This window comes from Schistocerca serialis, chromosome 7 (genome assembly GCF_023864345.2).
Source record: "Schistocerca serialis cubense isolate TAMUIC-IGC-003099 chromosome 7, iqSchSeri2.2, whole genome shotgun sequence".
In the NCBI taxonomy this organism is placed as follows: Eukaryota; Metazoa; Arthropoda; class Insecta; order Orthoptera; family Acrididae; genus Schistocerca; species Schistocerca serialis.
The window spans coordinates 509,307,357-509,326,269 of NC_064644.1; positions in this window are offsets into that span (position 1 = coordinate 509,307,357).

An 18,913-nucleotide genomic window follows, 5' to 3' on the forward strand; every position below is an offset into this window, starting at 1 on the left:
TCTGCAGTACTCTGATTTACCAAGAATTTTTTCCGACGGACGGAACACCCCTGCTTATGTTTAACGATTTCCTTTGATTAATTCCCTTACTTTGCTTCTTAGTCCCACACTCGTTTGCCTTGTGACTAAAACGCCTACATCTGTAGAATGTGGTTGAATGATTGCGCCTTGGAATGCCCTTACTTCCCACAACGATAACAATTCTTTCCAGAGGCAAACGAGTAGCAATATCTATCTCCCACATATGAGTGGCAATAGGCAGTGCTCCAACCAAATCCTCTTGATTTTCCATTCGGATTCCTCGTGAAAACTACGCAAGAATTCCTCGCAAAAGCGCATCGAGTGACCTGTTTTGTGTCTCCCTGAGTATGATGCGATCCGCATCAGAATTTCCCGTCACCATGTCACGGATTGTGCGGCTCTCCCGTCGAAGGTTAGAGTCCTCCGTCGGGCATGGGTGTGTCTGTTGGTCTTAGATTAAGTTAGTTTAAGGAAGTTTAAGTAGTGTGTAAGTCTAGGGACCGATGACCTCAGCACTTTGGTCCTCAGGAACTCACGCACATTTGAAAATTTTTTGAACATTTCCCGTCAACTCATAAGTTTGCGCATTTGTTTCACGGATTTTGTCTGAAAAAGTCTGTACAGTCTCATTGGCTTTCTGTGTCAACCTATTCAAATTTTCCTAAGAAAACCTGGCACTGTATTGGTCACGGTATCTCTGACGCAAACCTTCCGTTTACTGTTCAAATGTCTTATCATCGCTCAGTGTCTCATGATAGATCACGTATGTCTTGCCTTTACCCGTAAGGCGAACTCGTAATTTGGCGATCTTCAGAGTAATTTCTTCTGATCAATTACACATTCTGGCTGTAGCCAATACGTGTTTAATGAATACCGTGACGTCCTGCGTTGTTTCGCCGGCGATGGGTGTGAAGAGGTTAGATATTGAAGAATCTACTAAGAAGTGATGTATTGCTACTGACGACTTAAATTCATTAGAATCTGGCTGTGATCTCGTGCGGCCCTCGAAGATTTTCACTGTGCTCACAAGTCTTCATCGCTGAACCAAACGAAGCTAAGTTACTTCTTTTGCCCGATCATCGTCCAGCAGCAATCAGGACCCTCCTGTGCTGCAAGTAGAACAAATTACTGGTACATAAGCAGCCACGGTTCACTTTGACTGTTTGATTACAAGTAGCACATTTCATTGGTATCATATACGTTTCCTTACAATCGCTTCTGAAGCCTGATAAATTATGGACGCTGTAGGAACAGATCACTGCGTCCAAATTCCGGGCGCTGGAGTCGAGCACCTCCGGTGCGAAATCCGCTGATGACGGAGTCAGAGTCCACACTTCTGACATCAATTACATAGGGGCCGAGGGGAGACAACTCTGTATGAGGTCAGGATAGCAGCTGGGTACCTGTCAAGCGTCTCTGACGCTAGTGAAACGGTGTCAGACACCAATTATTTATTAATCAAGTTTACAGTCATCTTGTTCCATACCGCCTTAAAGCCCATACTTCACTGTTTGGCGTGTTGGATTGCCGCTGACTACTGTCCAGTCAGCTCCTCCTCTGCAGGCCCAAGCGAAGCGTGAGTGACCTCCCACCACGGCGTGATGCCGGCACGGGTATGGTCAAGCACGAATGTTGTCGTACTAGCTGCTGATCCATGATGACCCGTCCGCCATATGGTGTTGTCGTAAGTCGTCTGGTTGGTTGATCTCTTTCCTACGAGCCAGGCAGGTTTCAGGACCCGGAAGCACCTACATGTTGAACAGCAACGTGGACCCCGCCAGGCCCTGCTAAAGGTTTCCACGCTGAAGTTCGGTGCTGTCCGTTCTCCGCTATGTAGTGTTGGTGGAAGACAGTTTCTCCATCAATAAAGGTAGGCGGCGAACAGTATGAAGTTCATCAGGCGAAGATCGTCATCCCAGTTACGTCTTAGGCTGGTTTGTAGATTGTTCTGGAGTATCTAGGACATAGATTTGCTACAGTATCGTAATCATGGAATATAGTGCTACTACTGCGAGCGTCATCCATCCCAGTCAACTTCCAGAGAGCTGGAGAGCTCGAATATTTAAAGGGAGCTAACGAGAGGTTATGACGCGACGCTCCGTTCGCAATGACTGCATGTGTCCTTCGTAATCTGCTATATTCACTTAACACGCTCTTAAGTGCTGTGTAGGTTCTCTGATACTCGTTATAATGAAATAGATAAAGTTTCTTTTGACATCTAACGAATATGCGTGTCACGTTCGCATTGGTTTTCTTCTGAGCTCGTTCTCTCTCACACAGCGCGGCGTTGTAACGTGCCAAGGCTTGACACTCTTGAGACATACCGCTTACTTCCTGGTTCTGTCTTTGCTTGTAGCAAGGTGAATGACTTTTAATAACATTTTCTAATATTCAACCTCTTAGTATTCTGTGCGTAACAGTAATTTGTGGAATAGCTGCATATATTATCAGTGAAACTAATATCTTGTGTAATCACCAACACAAAAGTTTCTTTTTCTCTGAGTGCCGTTAGAACCATTTTTGCACATCAAGCCATCACGTCCAGTTACTATGTACATAATATATCTAAACAGGAAATTGTCATCAACACATCAGAGCTAAATTATCTTTTGCATTTATATTAATGTTATAGTTGACATGTCTGCAGCATCTATTACAAGTAGTGGGTGCAGATATCAGACAGCAGTCTCCACTTCAGAAAAACCACAAGTGACTCACTATGCCAAATAGTTGTCACCTTCATGGTACCTGAGAGAGATGGTGTTTGGAAGCTGTCCACGTTTCTTCTAAATTGGTGGGACTCCGTGGGCTTTGGTGACTCGTCACAGAGGATGTAAATTAGAATCGCTCCTGTATTGCCAACGAATAAGTGCTGGTACTGGTTTAGAAAGCATATCAGTGCTGGAAACATTAGTTAACGGACTATTTTGTGGCATGTATCGATTTATTTGAGAAAAGAGGAAGTGTAGCAGTAGACAATCTCTGGTTTGGTCTTATCGTTTAATTATCCCATTGATTGTGCATATGCCATTGCCTATGACCCATCTCCATAGCAGCAAGTTACGTATTTAACTTTTCTGTGTTTAGCATATTTTGCTTAATTTCATGTGTGTTTTGCTGTTTAAGAATTATAATCTTGTGTTTCACAAGTGTATATTCAAGCAGTCACTAGCACAATAGTTGCTCATTTGTTTGTTTTGAAAACAAGTGACCATTCCGTTCAACCTCGTTAGCCACTTACTCCGGCTTTTAGCTGCCGCCTGTGACTCATCTTTAGGACAACAAGTTACGTGTTTAGTTTTCCCTGCGTTCCCCTAGTAGTTTATATTGCTCAAATTTAGTGCTTGTTTTTGTATTTAAAATTTTAATCTCACTTTTTGTAAGTGTCAATTCAGGCTGCCTGTAACTCAGTTGTCATTTCTTCTGAAGAGTTAGCTACATTATTAAATAAGTTATCCGCGTTGACTGGTGATATGTCAGGATGGTAACGCATTGCATATCTAGGTATCTCTCAGCTTTTATAGTTAATTCTTCAGTTAGTCTTCCTAGGATATGTAGGAGCGTGCTGTGTGCGGAGGCAGAAGGAGCTGGCCACAGTTCGAAAACAGTTGACTATGTCAGCCATCTTCCGGCTGCTGTGTCGGGGTGTAGCGGTGACGCAGAATCTGGCACCTATCTTGTTAGTTGTGTCGTTTGTTTCATTCAGGATCTCTGCTACCGAGGCACCTCCTATTGTACCCTAGGCGGTGAATCTGCTCTCAGAACAGAGTGAGTAATGGGATGTAATGTGTTTGTCGCTGGAGACGGAGGGCGAATGTGGAGGATAGGCGTCTGGCCTCATGTTTTCGCCCTGTGAGTGAGCAGGTGGCTGCTCCTTCAGCAGAGTCCGAGCAGGCACATGTGAGCAGGGGCTTGCTAATTATCGGGAGCTCCAGCTTTAGGAGTGTTATGGAGCTCCTTAGGAAGTTTGCGTTCAAGGGCTGGAAAGATAGGCAATTTGCACTTGATGTGTTTGCCAGGGGCCTCATCCGAAATGTGGAGCCGGCCATGTCTGCGGCTATCGAGCATGTGGGGTGCACTCGTTTGCAAGTTGTAGCTCAAGTCACTAACAATGACACCTATCACATGGGTTCTGGGGCCATCCCCAGCTCATACAGGCAGGTGACGGAGGTGCGAGCAGAGTTTGCTATTTACAGCGTTGTTCCCAGAGCTGACTGGGGTCCTTTGATATGGAGTCAAGTGGATGGTCTCAACCAAAGGCTTCGTCGGCTCTGAAACTGTCTTGACGGCAGATTTCTAGACCCCTGTCATCGAATGGGGAATTGTAGGTCTCCCCTTGATAGATAAATGTGCACTACATAAAGGAAGCAGCTTCACGGGTAGAAGTGTACTTATGGAGTGCAGAGTGCACATGGGGCTTTTTAGACTAGGAGGTACTTTGAGGAACTCTGGTAAACACTCGGCAGTCGATAGGCAGATAAGGACATCACATTGCGTTCAGAGTAAAGACACTTCGGCTGTCAAGATTCTATGAGGGAATTGTGGAGCATTCGTCTCAAATTTTTCGAATTTATTGCCCTCAAGGAAATTTCTCATGCTCAAATTATTCTTGAGACAGAGAACTGTCTAAACCCTATGTTGAAGCTATGAGGTAATTAGCAACTCATGGAACGCTTATCCAGATTAGACGCCGTAAGAAGCGGAGTGATCATTGCCGTTGACAGAAACGTAGTCTCTATTGAGATTGAAGCTGAATGTGGTAGTGAAGTTATCTGGTTGCGTACGACCATGTAGATAAACAAAGTTGAATGTTAGATGCTTTTACCAGCCACTCGATTCCACCGTGATGGTTCTAGAGTCAGGTGACAGAGACTCATTTAAAGGAAGTCAACAGTCAGTAGCACGTATATACCCAGATCACGCAATAATAGTTGGAGACGACTTTAGCATATAAGTAGACTTGACCGTCAATGGATTCATTGCAGGGGGTGCAGACAGACTGTCTTGCGACGTACGTTTAAATACGTTTTCCGGAAACTGTGTTCAGCAGCTAGTTCACTAGTCCACCCGCAATGGAAATATCTTTGACCTTGTAGCTTCAGATACGCCGGGCCTTGTCGATGACGTCAGGATAGAGACGAGGATTAGTGATCATGATATCATTGTAGCTACCATGGTTACCAGTATTCATAAATCAGTCAAGAAGCCTAGGAGAGTATTTGTGCTACAAAGAGCAATAAGCAGTAGCTACCATTACGATCCAATATTATGGACAGAGACGAACGATGGGCAAGTATAACAGATTGTAAATATTGCTCTAGAGAAGCGTGTGCCTTGTAAATGGATTAAGGGGCGTAGGACGTCAAACATGCCGACTTGGAGCAGGAGAGGCACCACAGGACATTTTATTTTTTACTGTCTATACTTTTACAAATAAATACATAAAACTTTGGCAGAATGACCAGGAAGGATTCGGGATTCACACTCATAGCAGTGGAAGTTCAGAAACATCACAAATTAAAAATTTTTACGTGTGAAATTGCATCATTTTTTCAGTTACTATTTGCTGCATTTGTTGCTATAGGTACAGTCATGCTCAAAAGTATCCGAACGACATGAATTGCATTTCGCCTGAAACGCATGCAACCCACATAACGCAGTTCACTAGCAGGACCTCTAATCACTCCTTGGTACAGTCGTTTGACTATTGAAAGTGGTTCCAACAAGTCACCGTTAGAAAACTCTGCTCTGTATCACAATAGCTCAAGATGTAAAGTAATACCACGATACTACAAATATCAGGGAACACCTTATCACAGATAAGACCGTCCTTAAGGCTTGTTAGCTCACATTTATTGCAATAAATGACATACCTGAAATGTTACCAATCTAGTTATTACGTCAGATAGGTAATGCACGTAGTAAGTTCATGATTTCCTCTTCAAAGTAACATACCGTACTTGTTATATAAGACAAAATGACATTAAAAATTTATGTTATTCACGAGCAGCTAGTTGAGAATATGTATGAACTTCAAATGTCACGACGAACCGTCTCACTCTGCATATGGATTCAAACCCAGGTCATGCAGACTATGATTTCGTGACTGACGGAAACTAACATTCATTTCTAAGCATACAGAGAGTGATATACATCGATTTTAGACAGTATCAGTTAGCAAATATCAACTTCAAATTATATAACGTAAACATATTTAACGAACGCGAATTCCTACCCAGCATCTATTGTCCCTGTTAACGAACTACGAGAGATGTTAAGTATTGCTTTTACACAAGTAACTTACTTGAAATGCCGTGAGGTAAAGCTTTGTGTTGGACAGGGATTCGAACCCAGAACCCAATACGATTGTTATCGAAGCACAATCAACTGTGACATATCGCATTTTCTCGGCAGTAGCTAGATGTTATAACTGAAATGACGAGACGAAACATTAATTTTTTCCTGCGCCTCGTCTCCAACCCGGCACCTATCGCTGTTATATTCTAAAGAAAACGAACGTTAAATATGGGTTTGTTACACCAGCAGCGATATGTGAGCGTGTTTGAACTAGAAATAATATGACGAAGAGTTCAGTGCTGACTGGGAATCGAACCCCACACATATCGTTGTTGACTATACACAAAGAGACGTCAGCTACCGAATTTTTCTCCACCAGCAGCTCGGAATAACATCCTTGAACTTACAGTGATCTCTCAAATAGTTCTGTGTCTCAATGGGTGTCAAAAACGTCAGATATCGTTAGTGTTGACAACGAGTGAAAATGCATTAAAGATCAAAATTATTATCCACCAGCAGATAGGTGCTCTCATGCTAGAGCCTGATAATACATAATGAAAACTTTAGTGCCGGGCCAGGATTCGAACCCATTCACACGCAATATGTGGACATGTGAGGAGTCTGCAGTTTCGAACAAACAAAAAATTGTAGTCGAGCTTTATTGTCACGAAGGGATCAAATTCCGCTTTAAGGGCGGTCTGAGTTGCATTCCAAGCTCAGAACCAATTTTATCGACATACAGAAGCTCAAATAAAAGATGTAATAAGTGTTCTGTGACCCTACATAGCGTTTGTTTCGTCACTAGAAATAAATAACTAGTATAAGAAAGGTTACTGGTGATAGAGTTCCCACATTTCGCCACTCCTGACTTTATTGTAGTTCAGCGTAACGTCTACTTGGTAGAGAAGGAATATCATGTTTAACTTGGCGTAGTCAGAATAGAATCTGTCTCTTCCTATTAAAAATCATCATCAGATGCTGGAATCGAACCCAGACCACCATAATACGAACCTATCGTCAGTCCAACAGACCACCAAATGTTCTTCTCTCACACTCAATTATCTATCATAACACCCTTGCGGCACACTTGATGAGAATTCTGACACACAGGCTCCCTGTTGTGGTTTCCAGCATGTTCAGTACATTCATTTACTTGGTTGACCGAATCGCCATGAACTAGCTGCCTCCGCGACCCAGTGCATTCGTTCGACTCCATTTTGTAATCACCGAAATAAAATCACGTAACTGCCACTTACACAGAACTGCCGACCGTGTAGGATGCAGAAATTTAAGTAGGAAGAGTTCCTTTCCATTTGTTGAAAACGTCGTGCAGTGCAAAAGAAAAGCTGTAACTGTCTGTCTCTCAGAAAAGTATTTTCTACATTAGCTGTCGTCTGGAAGTGGCATTTTATTCTTCTTCAAACCTTGTTTGACTGCTGGATTAGATTAGATTAATACTTGTTACGTAGATCATGAATACGTGATTTCATAATGATGTGGAATGTGTCATTTTAATGAAAGATTTCCTTACATACCGCTTTCAGTTTCTTTACAACAATTTTTACCCTCTCTCCCACTCTTTTTTATATTTATATATCTCTCTCGCTCTTTTCTCTCTTTCTCTCTCTCTGTCTTCACTCTCTCTCTCAATCTCTCTCTCTCACACACATACACACTTTCTTTTTTCTTTTTATTTGTTTGGTGTACTCGAATATCAGCGAGGCACGAAAACGTTCGTGAATGAGTTTCTCAGTTTTGAGTACACTTACGAAAGAGATATAAAAACAAGTATGAGAGTTTCTGATTTGTGATGCTTAGTTTGCAGTCAGTTCTGAGTATTATTAGTAACTACGGTCCAGTCCCTAAACCTAGTTACAGAAATGCGAATCAGACTCATTACGTATTCCAGCCCGTAGCAGCCGTGTGTTTGAGACGCCAGCTATGGTCACTTCCCAGCACGCTGTAGGATCACATCAGTTCGTCTTCTTCCTGCTGGTACTGTAACTGAGATTTGGCAACAAGGCAAGGTATGTTTGGCAACCCTGTGATCGACGAGTTACTTCCTGGTGTGCACAGAATTAAGCCTCAAAGTTCACTCGATTTTTCCTGTCATTTCCATTGAATAATCTGCGTTATTGTAGCGTGAGGTGTAACAAAAGATTGTAAATTTAAAGTTTTCAGCCCAGGAAAGCCATTGCACGTGGAAATCGCAACTAATATCGTCCTTTAAATAGCGGTTTACGAGTTCTAGTCACTATTGGCCTTGTAAGAGGAAGGTAATACACATGCCTCTTTGCTAAGTCTGTGGGGACGTGCTGACCTGTGAAATAGCGTCTGTTATGCTTCGCGGTTCCAGTCTCGCTGGCTGTGACTTTTTTATCCCTTCTGTGAAAGAGCTATATGAAGTCAGATCAAACAACGATAGGGAAATCGCAAGAAAATACATTGAGCTCATAGTGAATGATGAAAAACTTACAATGCTTCACAACAGGTAACGCTTCTTTCCGCTGCTGACAAGCAAATTTTGGATTTCTAGGAATACATAACTTTATTTGTGAAATGCCACATTTGCATACCTGTTGAGTATGACACAGCATACCAATTAAACACAGACCCAATAGAAATCTAAGTGAGTAGTATTTTACTAATTCGTGCCGGTAGAAGCACGCTTGTGTGCAGATACTCAGTATTATTAAAAAAGGCTTTCGTCGTAAGGTTATCGTGGGTAGTTTTATTTCTTTTCTTATAATAAAGTGCACAAATTTCGTAAGGCTTCTTTTAGTGTTGTTAAAACAATACTAAAGATGAGAGAGAAATTAATTATCAACGATATATGCGAATTCTCTAATACTATCTATAACAGTCTGACAATGCACATGCAGTTTATTGATTACATGCATGTATAAAACTTGTTCAGAGTAAAAGCAGTCATACACGGTTTTAAGAAGAATAAAATGCCACTACCAGACGACAGCTAATGTAGAAAATACTTTTCTGACTACTTTGGCACTATGTGTTCACCCCATACACAATACAAAAGCTTCGAGTTCCATTTGCTGCCTGGCTGTCTATTAAACCTGAAAAGAACAAAATGTCGCAGAAGTTAGCCCTTTTTCCACATGCAGCTATTTTGGGTTGAGAAGTGAAGAGAATTATGTTCGAAGTTCCATTAAATTGATAACTTCAGAAGACAGTGGAATTGTGTTTTAAAAATGTAGCAGCGAATGTAATAGAACTCGTGACGTCTTATCTACAGTGCGAGGCGCTTACCATTGTGCAATTAGCTGCCATGTTGCTACAGTGTCTCGAGAAATCATGAACGGTTCCTCCAGAACTTCTGCATTCCACAGTGCTGTGGGGATACTGCATATGGCCGGTTCCAGACTTCTGAGAGACAGACAGTTACAGCTTTTCTTTTGCACTGCACGACGTTTTCAACAAATGGAAAGGAACTCTTCCTACGTAAATTTCTGCATCCTACACTGTTGGCAGTTCTGTGTAAGTGGCAGTTACGTGATTTTATTTCGGTGATTACAAAATAGAGTCGAATGTATGCACTGGGTCGCCGAGGCAGCTAGTTCATGGCGATTCGGTCAACCAAGCAAATGAATGTACTGAACACGCTGCAAATCACCATAGGGAGCCTGTGTGTCAGAATTCTCATCAAGTGTGCCGCAAGGGTGTTATGATAGATAAATGTGTGTGAGAGAAGAACATTTGGTGGTCTGTTGGACTGACGATAGGTTCGTATTATGGTGGTCTGGGTTCGATTCCAGCATCTGATGATGATTTTTAATAGGAAGAGACAGATTATATTCTGACTACGCCAAGTTAAACATGATATTCCTTCTCTACCAAGTAGACGTTACGCTGAACTACAATAAAGTCAGGAGTGGCGAAATGTGGGAACTCTATCACCAGTAACCTTTCTTATACTAGTTATTTATTTCTAGTGACGAAACAAACGCTATGTAGGGTCACAAAACACTTATTACATCTTTTATTTGAGCTTCTGTATGTCGATAAAATTGGTTCTGAGCTTGGAACGCAACTCAGACCGCCCTTAAAGCGGAATTTGATCCCTTCGTGACAATAAAGCTCGACTACAATTTTTTGTTTGTTCGAAACTGCAGACTCCTCACATGTCCACATATTGCGTGTGAATGGGTTCGAATCCTGGCCCGGCACTAAAGTTTTCATTATGTATTATCAGGCTCTAGCATGAGAGCACCTATCTGCTGGTGGATAATAATTTTGATCTTTAATGCATTTTCACTCGTTGTCAACACTAACGATATCTGACGTTTTTGACACCCATTGAGACACAGAACTATTTGAGAGATCACTGTAAGTTCAAGGATGTTATTCCGAGCTGCTGGTGGAGAAAAATTCGGTAGCTGACGTCTCTTTGTGTATAGTCAACAACGATATGTGTGGGGTTCGATTCCCAGTCAGCACTGAACTCTTCGTCATATTATTTCTAGTTCAAACACGCTCACATATCGCTGCTGGTGTAACAAACCCATATTTAATGTTCGTTTTCTTTAGAATATAACAGCGATAGGAGCCGGGTTGGAGACGAGGCGTAGGAAAAAATTAATGTTTCGTCTCGTCATTTCAGTTATAACATCTCGCTACTGCCGAGAAAATGCGATATGTCACAGTTGATTGTGCTTCGATAACAATCCTATTGGGTTCTGGGTTCGAATCCCTGTCCAACACAAAGCTTTATCTCACGGCATTTCAAGTAAGGTACTTGTGTAAAAGCAATACTTAACATCTCTCGTAGTTCGTTAACAGGGACAATAGATGCTGGGTAGGAATTCGCGTTCGCTAAATATGTTTACGTTATATAATTTGAAGTTGATATTTGCTAACTGATACTGTCTAAAATCGAGGTATATCACTCTCTGTATGCTTAGAAATGAATGTTAGTTTCCGTCAGTCACGAAATCTTAGTCTGCATGACCCGGGTTTGAATCCATATGCAGAACGAGACGGTTCGTCGTGACATTTGAAGTTCATACATATTCTCAACTAGCTGCTTGTGAATAACTTAAATTTTTGATGTCAATTTGTTTTAAATAACAAGTACGGTATGTTACTTTGAAGAGGAAATCATGAACTTACTACGTGCATTACCTATCTGACGTAATAACTAGATTGGTAACATTTCAGGTATGTCATTTATTGCAATAAATGTGAGCTAACAAGCCTTTAAGGACAGTCTTATCTGTGATAAGGTGTTCCCTGATATTTGTAGTATCGTGGTATTACTTTACATCTTGAGTTATTGCGATACAGAGCAGAGTTTTCTTGTGGTGACTAGTTGGAACCATTTTCAACAGTCAAACGACTGTACCAAGGGGCGATTAGAGGACCTGCTACACAGCTGCGTTATGTGGGTTGCATGCGAATCAGGCGAAATGCAATTCAGGTCGTCCGGATACTTTTGAGCACGACTGTACATTTTTCTTCACAAGTAACAGAGATTCTTTGATGAATTTTGCACAGCATACAAACCATACTTACAGGTGTATGAAACTCTTGAATTTTCCAAATCTATTAAAAACTGTGATAAAAATTGAGATAATTAACTACAAAATTTGATTTTTTCTAAACATCAGGTTTAAAACGTAACAGCTCATTCATTTTTTCATAAATTAAATATATTCTAGAGATTCAGACACCTGTAGGTATGGTTTGTATGCTGTGCAAAATTCATCGATCAGTTTCTCTTACTTATGAAGAAAAGTGTACCTATAGCAACAAATGCAGCCAATAGTAAGTGTCAAAATGATGAAATTTCACATGTAAAAAAAAAAAAAAATTTGTCATGTTTTTTAACTTCCGCTGCTACGAGTGTGAATCCTGAATCCTTCCTGATCATGCTGACATAGTTTTATGAATTTACTTGTAAAAGTATTGACAATGGAAATTAAAATGTCCTGTGGTGCCTCTCCTGCTCCAGTCGGCCCCTTTGACGTCCTACCCTCCTTGAGTACGAGAAAGGCCCACTGAGATTTAGCAGTGAAATTCGGAAAACACTGAGGAAGCAAAGGCAGCTCCACTCTCGGTTCAGAAGAGAACGCGCTAGTAATGACAGGCAAAAGATAACAGAGATGCGTTTTTAAAGAGATCTATGAACGAAGCGTACAACGACTACCACTGTCATAACCTAGCAAAGGATCTGGATGAGAATCCTAGAAAATTCAGGTGCTATGTACAATCGCTTAGCGGTTCTAAGCTTTCATTCAGTCGGCTGTGGCAGTTGAAGACAGCGATACGAAAATCGAAATTTTAAATTCCACATTTAAAAAACCTTTCACGTAAGAGACTCGTGCAAACATACAGTCGTATGAGAACCATACAGAGCTCTGTATGGACGACATGGTAGAGAAACAACTGAAAGAGATGACATAAATTTGTCGCCAGAACCGGTTTTACGAAATGTACACTACTGGCCATTAAAATTGCTACACCAAGAAGAAATGCCGATGATAAACGGGTATTCATTGGACAAATATATTATACTAGAACTGACATGTGATTACATTTTCACGCAACTTCGGTGCATAGAGTCTGAGAAATTAGTACCCAGAACAACCACCTCTGGCCGTAATAACGGCCTTGATACGCCTGGGCATTGAGTGAAACAAAGCTTGGATGGCGTGTACAGCTACAGCAGCCCATGCAGCTTCATCACGATACCACACTTCATCAAGAGTAGTGACTGGCGTATGTGACGAACCAGTTGCTCGGCCACCATTGACCAGATGTTGTCAATTGTTGAGGGATCTGGAGAATGTGCTGGCCAGGGCAGTAGTCGAACATTTTCTGTACCCAGAAAGGCACGTACAGGATCTGCAACATGCGGTCGTGCATTATCCTGCTGAAATGTAGGGTTTTGCAGGGATCGAATGAAGTGTAGAGCCACGGGTCGTAATATATCTGAAGTGTAATGTCCACTGTTCAAAATGCCGTCAATGCGAACAAGAGGTGACCAAGACGTGTAACCAATGGCACCCCATACCATCCCCCCTGCGGGTCCGGGGTAAGAATAGGCCCGAGGTATTCCTGCCTGTCGTAAGAGGCGACTAAAAGGAGTTTCAACCGTTTCGGCCTTCCATGTGATGGTCCCCCTTGGGGTTTGACCTCCATTTTTCAAAATTCTACAGAAGTACGAGCCTTTTGGGGAAGGACACCTTACGTGGTGTACCACTGGTCCTAAGTGCACTAAGACCTTGGCACTCAGCATTGCACCGGCGTTGTAACCATACCCACTATTCCTCAAATTGGACCTAAACGCCCGATGGGTTGTCCAAGTTACGCTCATAGTGCATCTCCATCTGCACCAGCGATCATGATGGACTTTCCATGGCACCAGAAATCCAGCACGGTAGCCAGCCCGTTGTAGTGGGGTCGTCATGTACCCTCTAGGTTGTAGCCCCCTGACAACACAGGGGTCGTACTGCCGATACCTGAGCTGCACCCTCCCCACGTCGGCCAAGGAGTAGATGCCCATCTCCTTGGGGCATCAGGACTCCCGGCAATGGTCATCCTGCCAGGTGGCCCTTGCTGCGGCTGGGTGGCGCCCGTGGGGAGAGCCACTGGTCGGAGTGGGTGGTATCGGGGCGGACGTTTCGCAGATGAAACGTCAACACACATCAGGTCGCTCTGCGGCCGAGTCTTTCAAAAGAAAAGGTACCGTTTCTAGTTCTGGCTCTCCTGCCCTTTCCCCCTTGGCCACTCCATGGGAGGAGGGACAGGCCCGCCGGCTTGGGGCGGAGTACTTCCCCCGCTATTTGGTCTGTTCTCGAACCGATTGGGGGACATTCGCCACCTCCAAGCCCATGTTCTTTGTTCAGCACATTGAGGACATCTTCGGGGAAATCGAGGATCTCAGCAAGATGCATTCAGGGTCCGTTCTTATCAAGACCACCTCCGCCACACAGTCGGCGGCGCTCCAGGCGTGCGACCGCCTAGGGGACATCCCAGTATCCATTGTCCCACATATGGCACTAAATAGGACACAGGGGGTTATTTTTCATCATGACCTCCTGCTACAATCTGATGAGGAGCTCAGGGCCAACCTGGAGCGCCGAGGCGTGCATTTCGTCCAGCGAGTCCGGCGCGGCCCCAAAGACCGTCGCATCGACACCGGGGCCTTTAGCCTCGCCTTCCAGGGGGACGTTCTCCCGGAGAAGGTAAAGGTGATGTGCTACAGGTGTGACGTGCAACCTTACGTCCTGCCTCCTATGCGCTGTTTTAGGTGTTTGCGCTTTGGGCACATGTCGTCACGGTGTGAGGCTGAGCCCCTTTGTGGCGATTGTGGATGTCCTCTTCGTGAGGAATATACATGCACCCCACCACCTCGGTGCATTAATTGTCCTGGCGTCCACTCGCCTAGATCCTCAGACTGCCCCACATATCAGAAGGAGAAAAAGATACAAGAAATCAAAACTTTGGATCGGCTCTCTTATTCTGAGGTCAGGAAGAAGTATGACCACCTCCATCCCGTGCCATTGACCACTTCGTTTGCCTCAGTTGCATCCACTCCTTCTGCGGTATCCTCACCCCTATCCTGTCCCCCCTCTGACTCCTCCACCCATCAGGGCGCTCTGCCTCCACCTCCCAAATCCCTCCCTTCCAAATCCTCCTCCCCCGTGGCCCCCACCCCCTCTGCCCCAAGGGCCACCCTTCCTCCTCCTCCTCCCCCCCACGCCACCTGAGAAGCAATCCTCTTCTCAGGCGTCCATCGGGGAAACGTTCGGACCCCAGTTTCCGAGGTCCGGCGTTCCAAAACGGACCCCGCGCGTGAGGACCTTCTTCGGGTCCAGCCCACCATCCCTGTGCCTCCTCGGCTTTCCAAGACGGCCTCCAAGAAGAAGTCTCTATCCCCCTATCCACCCCGGCGCGTTTCGTCTGACGCTCCATCCGTGAGTCGCTGCTCCCGGCCGTCCTCAATTTCGCCGGGACGCTCTGCTGCCAGGCGCTCAGCTGGCCTTTCGTTGGCAAATGATGCTGCCCCTCCAACACAACCAGGGACAGTGGCCGCAGCTGGCGACGAGTCGATGGAACCGGATCCGCCTCCCGTCGGTGGTAGTGTTGTTCCCTCGCAACCTGGCCCTCCGCGGCCATCGAGGTGACCAGCTCTTCCCCCGTCTCGTTCCCCCAACTTTTTGACTAACGATGGCGTTGTTTCATTGGAACATAAGAGGTATTCGATCTAATCGGGAGGAATTACAACTGCTCCTCCGCCTGCACTGTCCGCTCGTCCTTGGTCTCCAGGAAACCAAGTTGCGCCTGACTGACCGTATTGCCTTCACCCACTATACCTCGGAGCGGTATGTCCTCACCCCTGAGGACGGTATCCCAGCTCATGGTGGGGTCATGTTGCTCGTTTGGGACGATGTCTATTACCATCCCATCCCATTGACCACCCCACTCAAAGCAATAGCTGTCCGCATTACTCTTTCTGCTTTTACTTGAAACGTCCCCTTTGTACAACTTATACACGAGACTGTGCTTAACCTGACACACAATATTTTGTTAGCGCAACGCAATCTGACTTTCAAAAATCTCTACAAAAGAATGGCCCTGACTAACATTAAACTATACCTTTCACAAATCACTTACCTCACAAAAATCTTCGCTGCTCAAGCTACTGCAATACAGCGAGCGCCACTAATGCCAGCTAAATAAAAGATTCAAACTATGGAAGGCACTAACTATTGATAGGGATAGTTAGCAAATGAAAGATATTAATAGAGAACAAACAATGTATTTACCTTGATATCATCATATATAAATATAGCAGTTCATGACAAATTACAAATCTCCGCCATCTCTCTCCCCACATCCACCACTGCTGGCGGCTCACCTCCAACTGCGCAACGCTACGCGCTGTTAACATCCAGCTGCCCCTCTACAATGGCAGACAACAATGCAAACTAGCCACAGACTGCACACAGCACAGCCAGTGATTTCATTTTCATATTGAGCGCTACGTAACGTTGCCAATAAGAAAACATAAACAGCCTACTTACATAGAGAAAACATAAACAGCCTACTTACATAGAGAAAACATAAACAGCCTACTTAAATAGACACAGCACAGCCAGTGATTTCATTTTCATATTGAGCGCTACGTAACGTTGCCAATAATAAAACGTAAACAGCCTACTTACATAGAGAAAACATAATCAGCCTACTTACATAGAGAAAACATAAACAGCCTACTTACATAGCCCCCATGCTCCCCACAAAAAATTTTTACAAATGGTGTTGGGCACTGGCCAATACAGATTTGACAAAAATTTTTTACAATTACAGTAACAAAGATATAGAATGCACACACTTATTGATACAATGTTGGTCAAAAGCTAAAATTTTCTCACAGTCCATAAAGATAGTCCTGATCATTCATCGTAATAGTAATTACACTTTCTCATTAGTAAAAGAAATTGCACATAGAAGTAGTGGATTTCCATACAGTCTTGAAGAAGTAGTGTTGTCCTTCCAACGGAAAGACAGTGCTGACTCTTGACATGCTGACAGGTAATGGGCCACAATGGAGCAAACCCACTGCAGAGTCAGTCGAAGGTTTGATGAAAATTGCTAGGTAGGTTATCACAGAGCAGACCCACCGTAGTCCTGGTAGAGATTACGATATTGGTGGGCCACCAGAGGTGCAGACCCACTGCAGTCCTTGTAGAAAGAATGGTATTGATGGATCATCAAAGATGTAGACCCACTGTAGTCCTTGTAGAGATAATGGTATTGGTGGGTCATCAAAGATACAGACCCACTGTAGTCCTTGTAGAGATGGCCAGCAGCCATCTGTTGTGACTGTGCAGGTGCACAATCACCATTGAAGAGTCTTGCGGATAATATAGCAAGTCCATAAACCACCACTTGTGCACTCACAAAGTTTTTGGAATTGTCCTTAGAACCAGCAATGCTGTTATCCAGTCCCTTGCTGAATTATTAACACACGTGCAAACACTAACAGTCCCTACTTCTCACATATTGTCCATATACTATGACCAACAGGAACGTGTGCAGTGAAATGTAACTTAATTTGAAGAACTGGTGTCTGTACAATTATAAATTTACAACATGAAAATACAATTACAAAGGTACAAAATACAAGATTAAAGAACATAACAATACAGATAACATTTGTAGTAACACAGGCTTTACAAAAGAATAGAAATAAACATATACATCAGTGGAATTATGACATGAGTACATACATAAAGGATCACAATAACTTTTGAAACATCAACTTCACACATGAGCATTGAACAGAACAGAATTAATAATGTCTAACATCTTTACAAAGTAAATAACATATTATTAATGCCAATTATATTCGAGGATAACAGTATTCCTCATCATAGTGAATGTAGCTTAATATTAAAAGAAGAAAAAATTCTATGAAACTACACAGAGACAGGAAGAAAACAAATACTCAAGGGTACACAAACACATAGTGGGATAACACCAATAGGAAAGGACAGGGTTCGTTTTCAGTGTAACATTTGGTGCTGCAGTCCAACCCAAAACTTCATATATCTTTCCTCTTATTTCATCCTTTGTTTCCACCAAAAAAATTCTATCTAAGCATGCTATCTGTATTTATATGTTCGCACATTTCTTACCTCAACATTTATTTCCAAGAAAATCCTACCTAAACCTGTTTTCTCAATGCATTTCTTCCAATTCATCGCAACTCATTCTCTTAGAGGCTACCCCCTCTTAAGCTAACTTAAATCTACTGAGCTCAGATGCTAAACTAAGGAACGAGGCAATGCAGCAGCACAAAATAAGTAACACAAACAGCAATGATAAAAAATACAAAAGGCAAAGCAAGCAGCATAAATTACAACTGATATAATGCAATGAGCAGCAAAAATAAAAATAAATCAATAGTAAAACTAGCTTAACAGAGTAATACAAAGTGAAATTTAGTAGCATTATGCCTGGCAAATAGCAGCAGAAATAACTTATATCTAAACATGACATAGCTCAAGCAGAAAAAATAGTACACTAAAGATAACAATGCAGATAAGGGAAATGTATAATCACATCTTAATGTCGAAGTAATTAAAGTGGTGCACCACAACAACTGATTGTAAAAAGAAATATTACCATGTACTTGAAAAGAAAATTATGTGTTACTGTTACTACTTCCTTCTTATTGTTCTTTCCTTTCCAAGTGCTCCTTTTTTTTTAAAGAATGTGGATTACAAAATTATCATTTAATAGATCTGTTAACAGAAAGTGTTCACATTAGCAAATGCATTTCATTTTATAAAAGCAATGCTGCAACACAGCTGGAAACCAGATATCAAATGAAATAAGCAATTACGCAATCCAAAGCATAAAAACATCATTCAATAGCTATGTGGCATTTCGTAAGTCAGTAGCTCTCAATTCTCGTAGAAAGACACTTGTCATTATCAGGTTTGCAGATGTAAGAATATTTCCGAGGATAATGGCCTCCCCTTTTTTTGTTCTACCTGTGCCGCTGAAAAGGGCTCGCAATAATGGCTTTTTCTCCAGGCGTCTGACACAGCTGGGTGCCCGC